The following is an 11,947-nucleotide window of genomic DNA, read 5'->3' as shown; positions in this document are numbered from 1 at the left end:
CATGCGTAGTATGAGTTAAACATTAGCAGTTGGACGCACTCATTCACACCTAACAAATGAAAAATGTAACATAATACATGTACATTTTTAACCAAGCAAATTAACTAGATCTATCATAATTGCTGAAACTTTTATTAGACCTATCTAGTTAGAACATTAACAGAACAGGGAAATTCTGGTGCAGAGGGTGATGAGCTGGTGGGATCAGGTTTGATGAACACAATGAAATGAGGCCCTGTGAGTAGCTAATTTAAAAGTAAAACTGGAAGCAAATTTGCTGTTTGTCTCGTAAAATCAAGGAAACTCACCATGGCACAACGATTATGCCAATGCAAATATCAAGAACTTCTCTGGCTAAAATTAGTAGCAACACATTGTAGCACTTAGAAATATCATTGTCGCAACAAAGTCCTGGAAACGTTTTTTGAAAACTTGAGCTGATAATAACTAATGTTTCCTATTACAGAAAAGAGAGAATCTGGTATAGAGGGAGATGAGCAGGCGGGATCGGGTTTGACGAACACAATGACTTGAGGTCCCTCATTTTGTCCTCTGACCCTCCAGCTGGTTCACTGAGCACTGATACGTTCAGTAGCTGTTCATCTAGCTCTTCTGATTTCCATCTGCGTCGTATCTGGTCAACTCAACTCAGCAGTCTTTCTCATCGTAGCGGTTGATCATGGTGTAGTTCTCATTTTGAAAGAATGTATAGCCCTGACCTTTGTCCATTTGATCTTCTCGCTATCTACGTCATTATCTAAGTTCTTGAGTCTTCTTGAAATTGCTTGGAAGTCAAAGAAATGTTTGTGCAGACATTTCCTTGACGTTGTAGGGATTCTAGCCCCTTCGTGCTCCGCCGACGACAGTCGCCCACTGTTCTGGTGTGAATACTGGGATTCGTTTGGCAGCATGGACAATCACAGAGTGCACGGAGTCATCTCACTCTGAGTGTGTCCGACTTCGAAGAAGCCGTTCTCAAGTTTCTGTAGAGAGGGCAGTGTTTTCAGACAGCTAAAACGTCATCGTGATGTACTTGTTCGGATTTGGGCCCATGCAGTTGTCATAAATAAAATGAAACACTGTTTTTCTTTTAGCTGCATTATCATCATCAAGTGCCAGATCTGTGGCAGACTTCGGCGATCATGGTTCTGCTTTCATTCCTTTGCTGGATGCTCTAAAAAGACTACGTTTCCCTGATCTTTCCCCGTTACCCATCTGTTTAGGTTCTCTAAGTAGGTAGCTCTGGGCCTACCCCTGCCTTGTTTGCCTTCAATTTTGCTAGTGAGAGCTATATGATTAAGACCTTTATGTCTGTTCAGGTGTCCCAAAAAACTACATTTGTCTTTTCCTGTTTGTTTCTATTAGAGAGTGTTCCACGTGGGCTTCATCAAGCACTACATCTGATTAGAGATTAATTCAGAGGTAATCTGATTTTTTACCGCATGAAGACACGTGTTCTGTCCACATATAGCACTGCACGTCTTAGGAATACTTGTCATTCTTTCACAAGAATCTCTTGATGCTTTGAGAGTGAAGTACACATCTTTCCTTTTCTTCTTCTCAAATCTTGATACATCCTGTACATTGCGCTTAGGCTCGATCAATCTTCTAGGTACATCCTGCCACTGGATCCACAACAGTAATGGGACGGAACTGTCGGGAAACTGTTGATAAGGGCCTTTATACCCTGAACTGTTTCCTCGCCCACTGCGACACTCTCTGATCAGCAAAAACGACACCAACATCAATAATTTTCTCAAAAGCACGTAGACAACATCCTGTTTAAGTGCCCAGGAAAAATTTGAGATCCACGGCTTGTCGTCAACCACCAGATCTGCAAAGACCGTAGTACAGAGAAGCTTTCCGCCTTGATTGTGCTTTCTGTGTTCCCACACGAGTAGGAATGACCTTTTGACACATGAGACAATGAATTGTCTGGATGTTTATGCCTCACTCTTCCAATAGTCGGAGAATATATTTTATTTCTTTTGTCAATCCATTTCTGGTGGCATGTGGGGCAGGTTTTGTTACAACCGTGACCCATGACTTTTGAAGCCACTTTCTTCCCTTTGAACCCAGTGTATGCCAGCCCACTGTTGTTGAACGTTTTTCTCTGATTTTGTTTCCACTGGTCCGGCTGGCGTGATCGTTTTCTAGACCCGTTCTTGGTGACCTTGTCTGTATACTCTGAGAACACATCGGAGAGGACGGATGGTGGTCGTGAGGTCACTGGAGTGGTTTAGTTGGGTGGCAAAGAGTCATCTTGAAAACTCTCACAGGTCGGTGTGACATCATCAATTTAAAAGAGGCCAGATTCCTCTGTTCGGTCAGTGCCGTGTTGAGTCTCAACTTGGAGCGTTGATGTAGCTGTCGCGGAAGACGAAGACGAGGAAGTGCGCTGATCTGGGGCCTTGAAACTTGATGTACTTGTTGCCTTTACTAGTGCGGCAAGGGGTAGATAGTCGTCCACATCACTGTCAGAATCGATGGCAGGAAGTAATGCTGTGCGGTTGACATTAAAGTCCAAGTATATTTACATCAGCGTTAGATCATTCGGTGTCCGTGTCACTCACATCGTCATTCCATATTATTTGTCTCAACCTCTGACCCCTGTATATCCAAGCTATAACTATACAACTCAACACAGCGCGACCCAAAGAAAGGCGGCGTTGTTCTGGAAGACTCCTGTATCTGGCGCATACAGGACTCTTGGACCACGTAAACAGTGTAGCAAATTCCTGTATGATACCTTACAGGAATTTAAGCGAACAATATGTAGCAAAAAATGCGAGCAGGAATTTTCTAACTTTGTTTCTCCTTAACGCACAGGTTTCATCGTTTGACACAAGGTGTGTCTTGTACCCCGTATTCGATTTCTGCAAAAAAACGATTTTTGGAAATTTGGTCTATACAGGAGTTTTTGACTCAGGCGACGAACTGTGGCCTTCAATATTTTTTCCTGTGCTTCCGTACAACTTTCTTTTAACATTGGTAGGGTGATTAATACTAATAAATATAGTATTTTGGGTAGGCCGGTAACACTTGTCAGGGGCAGAGACAAGTTGTGTTTTTGACATCTCGGGTGTTATACCTATTGTTGTTCATTTAGGAATTACTCACAATATTATTCTTTTTAATGGCTCAGTCAACTTATTGTCTCAGCTATTCACAACAGGCCATTGGGGCAAAACTGTCAAATACGGATTTATTCAAATATTTAGACTCTCAAAACTGTCACATATAGAATTATTTAGAAGCTTTCTTACCCCCTCCCCCCTCAACACTGCATTATTTCATTTTAGTGTAACTACTACTTATTATAGCGTCCGTTTAAAATGCCATATTCATAACGACAATATACCTCATTTCCTTAGAACACCACTCATCTTACAGTTGACATCTTAAGTACCCCGTTATTCCGCCAGCACCATCGCACCACTAACGTCTCGCTCGGACAGCGATGATTTAAAGTATTGCGGATTTGTGTCGTCATTTATTTGGAACAATGCAGGTTTATGTTTGGGTTTTTTATTGGCCAAAGTTGGAAGGGGAGGAGGAGATTCAATAATTCAATGATTTTCTAAATTTCTTCTTTTAGCCTTAATTACTATAAAACACAGACTTTGTTGCCAAGCAACATGTGTTCATTATGTATGTTCTGTTTAACGAGCTTGTATTTGTCTTACTTTCACAGGTGTATGTTCACTATAATTTTGCATTCTACAGAAGACGTGATTTCCTCGATCCTATGCGGTGAGTTGTTACAAGTATTACGTAGATTTAAGTTTTTTGAATATTGCATTCAGTGAACTCGTCTCGCCCGACAGTCACCTTCACAGAAGCAAACGTATTGGTAAAATCAAGGTCCAGTAAGCGGCCATTTTCTCTCTAAACTTTTCTCTCTGAAACTTTGGATTGAAATGTCTCGACTTTTATTAAGACAACAAGATTCTTTAAAACAAAAAGCAAGACAAATGAACAAACTAAGGTGATACCAATAACTTCATATTGATGAGTGTCTGATTCCACCACGTCGTGACACTAATATTTTTTTAAACCCTCTTTTTACTTCTGTTATCAAATACAGTTTTTAAAGGAGAGACCTTTACCTTTCTTTAATCCCAACATACGAGTCTCGATAGGTAACTAAGATCACGACTGCAATTGTTGAAAACTTTGGTGTCTACAGTGCTGTGGTTAGAGGCTGTGCTGTCCAACGCTGAAGACCCGAGTTTGATTAGCGTGGAAGGAGATTTTATAGAAAGTATGTCTGCTGGGACTTTGGATCGTATTCTGTCCAAGTTGGTCTTATCAGGCAATGTCAACACCCTCCTCCTCAATTATCTAAATTGTGCCGATAGGAGCGTAAAAACCACCTACATTTAATAATATTTCAAAAAGTACCATTACTATGAGGGGCTAAAATTACAAACACTTCACCAGTGTTCATCTTGGTTTATTCTTTTTGCGAAATTTGGTTCTGATTCCGACCAGTGTGATAAATCAAACGGAAATGAACAGTTAGTGGTTTGTCAAATGAATGGAAGTCAGGAGGAAATCAACGTTCTTCAGATGTTCGTCAGATGTAATAGTTCGTCATAATGAAATAAAGTCAGATGTAACAGTTGTCGTAATATAAAGTAAAGTTTGCTGGACTTCCTTCAAGTGATACCGTCAACCAATGTAAGTTGTTCCATTTAGGAATTCAGTCTGAACAAGACAAGCAAAGAACTACCATTATAATGTGATTGATTACATCATGCAAGAAAGTACAAATCGATTACACACATATAAAATCGGCGACGCGCGGAAATCTTTTTGTCATGTAAGAATTTCATCGTGTTCTTGTCTTAAGTACCGTACCTGGAATAATATGGCTTGAGTGAGAAGACAACCTGTTCCCTACGACGTGCGTGTTTTGCTATGTGTGTGTTCACAGACGTGCACGCTTCGCTATGTGTGTATTCATTTCGCGCTTGCTAAATTGTTTAAAAAGTTCTAATAAGTTTCGAGTTCCTTACGGATTTAAAAAGAAATTAGAGATGAAATGTATTATGCAATGTAAAATAATGTTTATATAGATTTTAGGGATACTTTTAAGGGGGGGGGGGGGGGGTTTACACATGAAGGCTATCTCGCTTATTACTGGACCGAATTTTTCCCAATTTCACACATATAACAAGCATAGTAAGGAGTCTTTCAATCCGCAATCAAATTTGAGAAAAAGTTTCGTTTCCATGGATACCGCGACCATATTGGATTTTGTTGACATGTCTTACGTAATGAATACCGCACTTATCGCTCATGGAAATTGAATGTTTTTTTGCATGCGTGTTTACAAACATTAGATATAAAAATTTGTCTGTTGTTTCTTTTCTAAACGAATTAGAAATTTTTTAATGAATTTTTTCCTGAGGTAGCATTCAAGTTTTCAAAAAATCCTTTTAAATCCGCACTCCAGACACCACCAAAAAAATATCTATTCCATATATCAAAAATTCAACAGATAAATCTTTAGTATTACATCTTCTCTTCATTCTGTGAAAATTTCATGAAGATTAGGTGAAAAATGGTGGAGTTATTAAAAAAAGTATAGAGAAAAGTCGCGTTTTGAGAAAACGGCCGATAAAGAAAAATAAAATACAGACTTTCTGAGGAAATGGCGGTAACAAACATGCCAGGTATGGGAAAAATACGGTTTTTGGGAGTTCTTATGCTATGAAATAGTTGTAGGAGAGGCTGAGGAAGCTAACAATGCGTACAACTCAAATGCCATAATTTTGAGCCGAATTTTGACTTTGGGGGTGTAGCCCCCCCCCCCCCTCCCCCTTTTAGAAACACATAAAACTAAATTAGGTTATATAAGTGCCGGAGATTAGAGGTGTAACATGAGGGTAACAGACTCAAAACAGAAAGAGGAGAGACAAGAACAATAGTTATTTGATAGAAAAGTATGAGCAAACCTCACGTGAGCAACCGCCAACCACCCACTTTTAAAGTAAGTCCTTAACACTGGCGTCTACGTCTTAAAGGATCTGCCTCTTTATACATATTCCCTGTGAGCGTTTGGTGGGTGCTCTGGTGTGGTTTGCTCCTTCCCTCCATCAAACATCCATCGTCCTGATCTCTCTTCCACCATTTTTGAGTTTATACTCTCTTGTTACACTTCAAATCTTCGGCACTTATATCAGTGAAGTCCAAAAGAAGCTTTAAAAAGTATTCACCCTATCGTCATGTTTAAGCCTTACCCCAACCATCGTACAACACACGATATTAAATTCTGCCTCACCTGGTACATTAATATCTCATCTACCATAATGGTCGCCCGAGATATGGTCACTCAAAATTAACCTTTAAAACTCGAGACTCGAAAGAGCTGAGGAAGGTAGGACTAACAACATGATCTAAACAAACTACATGTACTACCCAGTTATGGTAGCCATCTCCAGTTGGGGCTATGGCAACGCTTAGATGAGTAAACTACTAAAATAACTTAATAAGAGTGAAGAAACCTATTTTGTTTTACTTATTTACTCATGTATTTATTTTTATACCATACTTGGAGCCAGGGGCGAAGGCTGACTTGTTTGACAGGGTAATCAAAGTGAAATGGGACCAGATAGGGCCTGTAGATATCACACAAGAATCTTACTCGAGGCGGCGACTCTGAGTTGTGAATGAAAACAAATCCGGAATTCATATTGTATGTTCAACCGCCAAAATAATCGGGAAAGTATCTTATTAAATATCAGTTCCCACTAAAATTAAACTTAACTTTAGATGTGAATACATAAACATAAAGCAAAGAAGCAGAGGTGTCAGTACTAGATCTATATGTTATAGATCTACCAGTGAGTCTAACTCTTTGGTAGAACATGACAATTATTATTTTTTAAATTTCCCATTTGGCTGTTTTTGTTACCCTTTCGCGGCCAGGAGCTGGTGTCATAATCGAGGTCACGGTCTGATTATAGGACGGTAAAAAGTCGAGGAAAAAAAACAAGCACAAGCAGCAGTCAAGAGATTATTAAGAGTTAGTTCCCCTCACATTTGTGAGGTAGAGTCGACCAGTGTTAGTTAGCTTACTTAATCAGGGCTGGTGATTGATTTTAACTGTGGCCCCAAAGGGGTGAACAGGGTATATGTGGCAATGAAACAGCTTTGACTGCCATGCACATGTTCCCTTCAACTCTATTCCAGCCTCACTTTATTTGTTGATTACGAACGTCTTTTGACATTTAATTTATGAGGTTTACGTTTAAGGATGAATTTGACAGCGACAATGTTTCAAAATTAGAAAGGGAAGCAGTGATTATTTGATTATATAGATGCTTCGCCCCTGCTTGGAGCTGTTTTAGCATTGCACTTCCGGTAAAATATATCCTTATATTTCACACGTGAAATATAAGCTGATATCTCACACGTGAAATATAAAAAAATTGGCTAAATTACTCCGCGCACTAGATCTATATTCGCCTTCTACTTCTATCCCTCTGTCTGTGTAGGCTAAGCAAGCAAAGTAGCCTAGATCTAGATCTAGATCTAGATATTCTAGATCTAAATCTAGTAAAGACTTAAAAACTTCCCTGCAAAGCGCACACACCTTGGGCAACCAAACACTAGTCTCCCAGTCTCTTATAGTCGAGTATAGGTTCAAAACTTTCTAGATCTACGGTGCCCTTAATTTTGTTTCAAATAGAGTCAAATGATGGGCACCGTAATGAACCGGGATTAGATCTAGATATCTAGATCTAGATCTCTAGATCTACGCCAGAGTATGGTGCTGCTACGTTTAGTTCATTTCTCGAATAAAATAATCATTTGTTCTAATGGGTTATCATAATAATGCGACTTGTCAGGTGCAGCTAAACTGCCCTCTTTAAAATCAATTAGATCTAGATCTAGATATAGTACAACTGATGTTTGGGAGTTTCTTTTTGCTCTCAGACATTGTAGCAGCACAACAGAAAAACACAATGGGTGGACGGACAATGGACACTAGGTCTAGATTAGATCTAAATACATTTTAATTGTCAAATACTCAATATGAAATATCTACAACACGACTAAATAAATAAATAGTAAACAGTTTACTACATACTATCTGTTGAATCTAGATCTAGGCCTATATCAGCCTGAATAAATGAAATGTTCATGAAAGACATATTGAATATGTTACAATGGTTTGAAATTTGATATTCACTTTATCAAACAATAAAAAAACCCACTGTCTAGGTCACTTGCATTGCTTTTTGAATTTTTGTTTACATTAACTCTATCACTACATATACTAAATGATCAACTATATAAATCAAAGAAGATTAAACTTTAAAACAATATGTAATTAATAAATATGATATTAGTCAATATACGAGTATAACACTCTTGGATAATTACTTTTTTGGAAATAATAAAAGTTACTTCCCTTGTTATTCTGATATCCTTACCTCCCCTTATAAAATCCAGAATATCGGAAATCGATAGACAAAAACTAGATATCTAACTAGATCTACATATCGCTGGTGGAGTGATGAAACCTCGCAACCCCAGAAAGGAAAATTTTACAGGAGAGACAAAAAACTGATTTACTCGTGAACAAAATGACCTATGTGAACCAAAGTCGGTACAGATAAATGAAAACACCTTAGAAACGTGGTTAGTACATAAAAATTACTTTTCTACTGTTTAAATGGTTACGCTGTGTGATGCGAGGTTTCATTACAACATTTTTGTCGTGATGAAACCTCGTAGTCAGCCAGCGGGAGGTTTGCGAGATTTCATCAGGACAGAATTTGAGGGTTGCGAGTTTTCTCGCTGCTCATTTGGTTGCAGTATGCATCTGTTGTTTGGAACGTCACAAAGTGATAAAGATGTTTCTTCAAGATCAATTAGTTTAGGGTTGGATTCCCGGCCAAATGAAGTCAAATAAATGTGTGTTATCTGCAGAATTTGTGTTTGAAACCTCAAACGCATCAGCGATTTGTGCAATCTGTTTCAATATAATTTTCCAGGATCAGATATGGTTACTTCCATTTTACAAAAAAGCACAAATGAATAGTATATCTCTGCAATATGGTCTCTGGTTGCACTACAGATGGCTTTCACAATGGAAAGAAATAGATCTAGATCAAAATATAGACCTGTTTTTCTAAGTTTTAGTGCGTCAGTCCATTACACAATTTATTAAGAAAACAATGTAACACACACACACACACACACACACACACACACACACACACACACACACACACACACACACACACACACACACACACACACACACACACACAAACGCCCAACACAAAATGCTTTGAGAAACGAATGGAGGATGTCAATCAAATAAAAGGTGGTGGGTCATGAAAACTAATAAGGTTAATTATAAAGATACTTAACGTACGTGCGGACAAAAACCCCCCAAAAGATCAGTACGATGTCTGGGACTGAACCCCCCCCCATAATGAATAGCTATTAATGATAAGGGGGTAAACTGTTATAAAGTGATGACGTACATTGGAAATAACAGATTCAAGCTCCTACAGGTGATTGTACTTGGGAGTGCTGGATTTTAAGACGTTCTGTGTTCAGTGGTGTAGCAGGATGGACCTCATGTTTCTGTGTACTGCCTTCGTAACGTCAGCCCATTCATCACTGAAGTGCAGCTTGAACTGGATGTTCATGTCTGGGGTGTACTTCAAACACCTGATGTCGGTGACAACAGGATCACCCGTTTTTCTTCCTGGTCTGATAGACATGTAGCTTCCTCACTTAGAATAATGTGTGATCCAAATATTTGTCTTGTTTTTCTCTGGCCATCCTAGAGGAATGGAGGTAGTGTAGGGGGACCTCGATTCGTGCTTTTCGAACTGATCTTTCAATAGTTGAGCGCACAGTCAACTTACATTTGTGTGTCCTTTGATCAACAATTTCTGTTCAATTGTACTACCATGTGTTGTTGCAAACAGGCTTAGAGAAACATTGGCTAGTGTGGCATTTCTGTATTGGTAACCACAGCAGTCGCTGTCGATGATGGTTTTCTGGAAGTACAGATTTTCCTTCAAGAAAGCCAGTAGACAAGAAGCAAACGTATTTGCTAATTCCCCCTTCTGCTACATGCCACACGTAACAAGTATTCTGATGTGTTTCAGCTTCAAATATCGTAAAGTTATGAACGACACGCTTTGTTTTGTAATATAAGGCTGATGCATTCACTTTTTTAATTGACTCAAAGAAAGAAGTGGCCTCTCTTGTTATGTAGACTCTTTGGTAGTGATGGGCAGGTATCGATCGATTCTAGGTATAGATACTTAGATACCTATAGATATCGGCATCGGTACCGATACCTGCACTAAACATCGATACCTATACGTTATTTATCCCAGGGCTGCCAAAGCAAGTGACTTGGGCCTTGAGAATTTTTTGTTTATCAAAACTGATAAGTTTTCATGGGGGGGGGGGGGGGGGGGGGGGGGGGGCAAGCGTTTTAAATGAATCTAGTGATTTGTTTACAAAAAGAGAGAAGTTTTTCATGAAATCTATCCAGTGATTTTGCAAAATCCTCACTGGCAACCCTGATTCATCATCATTTCAGTTAGTTTTAGTAGAGGTTTTATGGCGCTCGCAACTGCATATGGTCATATGAACGCCAAAATATTAGAGGTGTTACAAGAGAGTAACAAACAGAAAAAAGAAGAAGGGGAGATACGGACGATAGATGTTTCATAGGAAGGAAGAAGCAAACCACACCAGAGCGCCCGCCAACCACCCACTTATCATCATTGGTTTATTTTAAAGTTGCTCAAAATCTGGTAAATTGAATTGCCTTTTTAGAACTCTTGTGTTTTTATTTTCAAATACTAACATTTTCTGCAAAGTTGACTTTCCTCCCGTACTTCAGTTAGTTTTTGTTTTTATTCTCATATTTGGGTATATATTTCTCTCTCTCTCCTTTACAAATAATTTTTGTTTGAGTCTCAGCTAAATAGTCACAACTTGTCTAGACCCGATTACCTAAATACTTGGAAAAGTATAGTTGTATTTTTGTCTTTACTTATTACCCCCGGCGTATGTTACTAATAGCATTATGTATCGAGGTATCGATACCTTGAAAAAGTACTAGGTAACGACATCGATACCTAAATTGTTGTATCGGCCCATCACTACTCTATAGGTCCAGGCATAGGCCTATACCAGCTTGAATAATGAATTGATCCTGAAAGATTAACAATGATTTGAAATTTTATAGTCACTTTACCAAACATTTAAAAAACCCACTGTTTAGATCACTTGCACTGCCTTTCGAATTTTCGTTTACATTAATTCTATCACTATATACACTAAATGTTCAACTATATAAATGAAAGAAGATTTTAACTTTAAAATAATATATAATTGATGAATATGATATTTGTCAATATACAAGTCTAGAATAATTACTTTTTTTGAAATAATATAAGTTAATTCCCTTGTTATTCTGATATTCTTACCTCCCCTTAAGAAATCTAAATTATCGGAAATCGATAGACAAAAACTAGATATCTAACTACCTATTTAGAATTAGCACATCAGTATCCAGGTAACTTGACAACTTTTGTTGTTAAAAAGCCTTTTTTTTTCATCTTTGACCAATTTAATGCAATGCGCTAGAGATCTAGATCTAGATTTTCTAGATCTAGAATCTAGAGTGGTTGGACCAGATACGAACCAGTAAGGGGTGTACCTGTAGTTAATCAATTCCTAGAGAGACACCACAGATCAGAGCTGTCCTTGACCTTTTGTGCTATAAACTAATATGTGTGGGGAGTATTTCCTATGGGTGCCATGCTTCTTTCTTTTCATTCGCATTTTTCATGGACATTTAATTATGAAGAACATAGAGGTCACAGACAAAGGTATCTCGGACCACCTATTACTTGTAGCTGATTTGAACCTCAGTAAACCAAGCACCGTA

Source organism: Aplysia californica, unplaced genomic scaffold, assembly GCF_000002075.1.
Source record: "Aplysia californica isolate F4 #8 unplaced genomic scaffold, AplCal3.0 scaffold00189, whole genome shotgun sequence".
Lineage (NCBI taxonomy): Eukaryota > Metazoa > Mollusca > Gastropoda > Aplysiida > Aplysiidae > Aplysia > Aplysia californica.
This window is presented reverse-complemented; position numbering follows the sequence as displayed.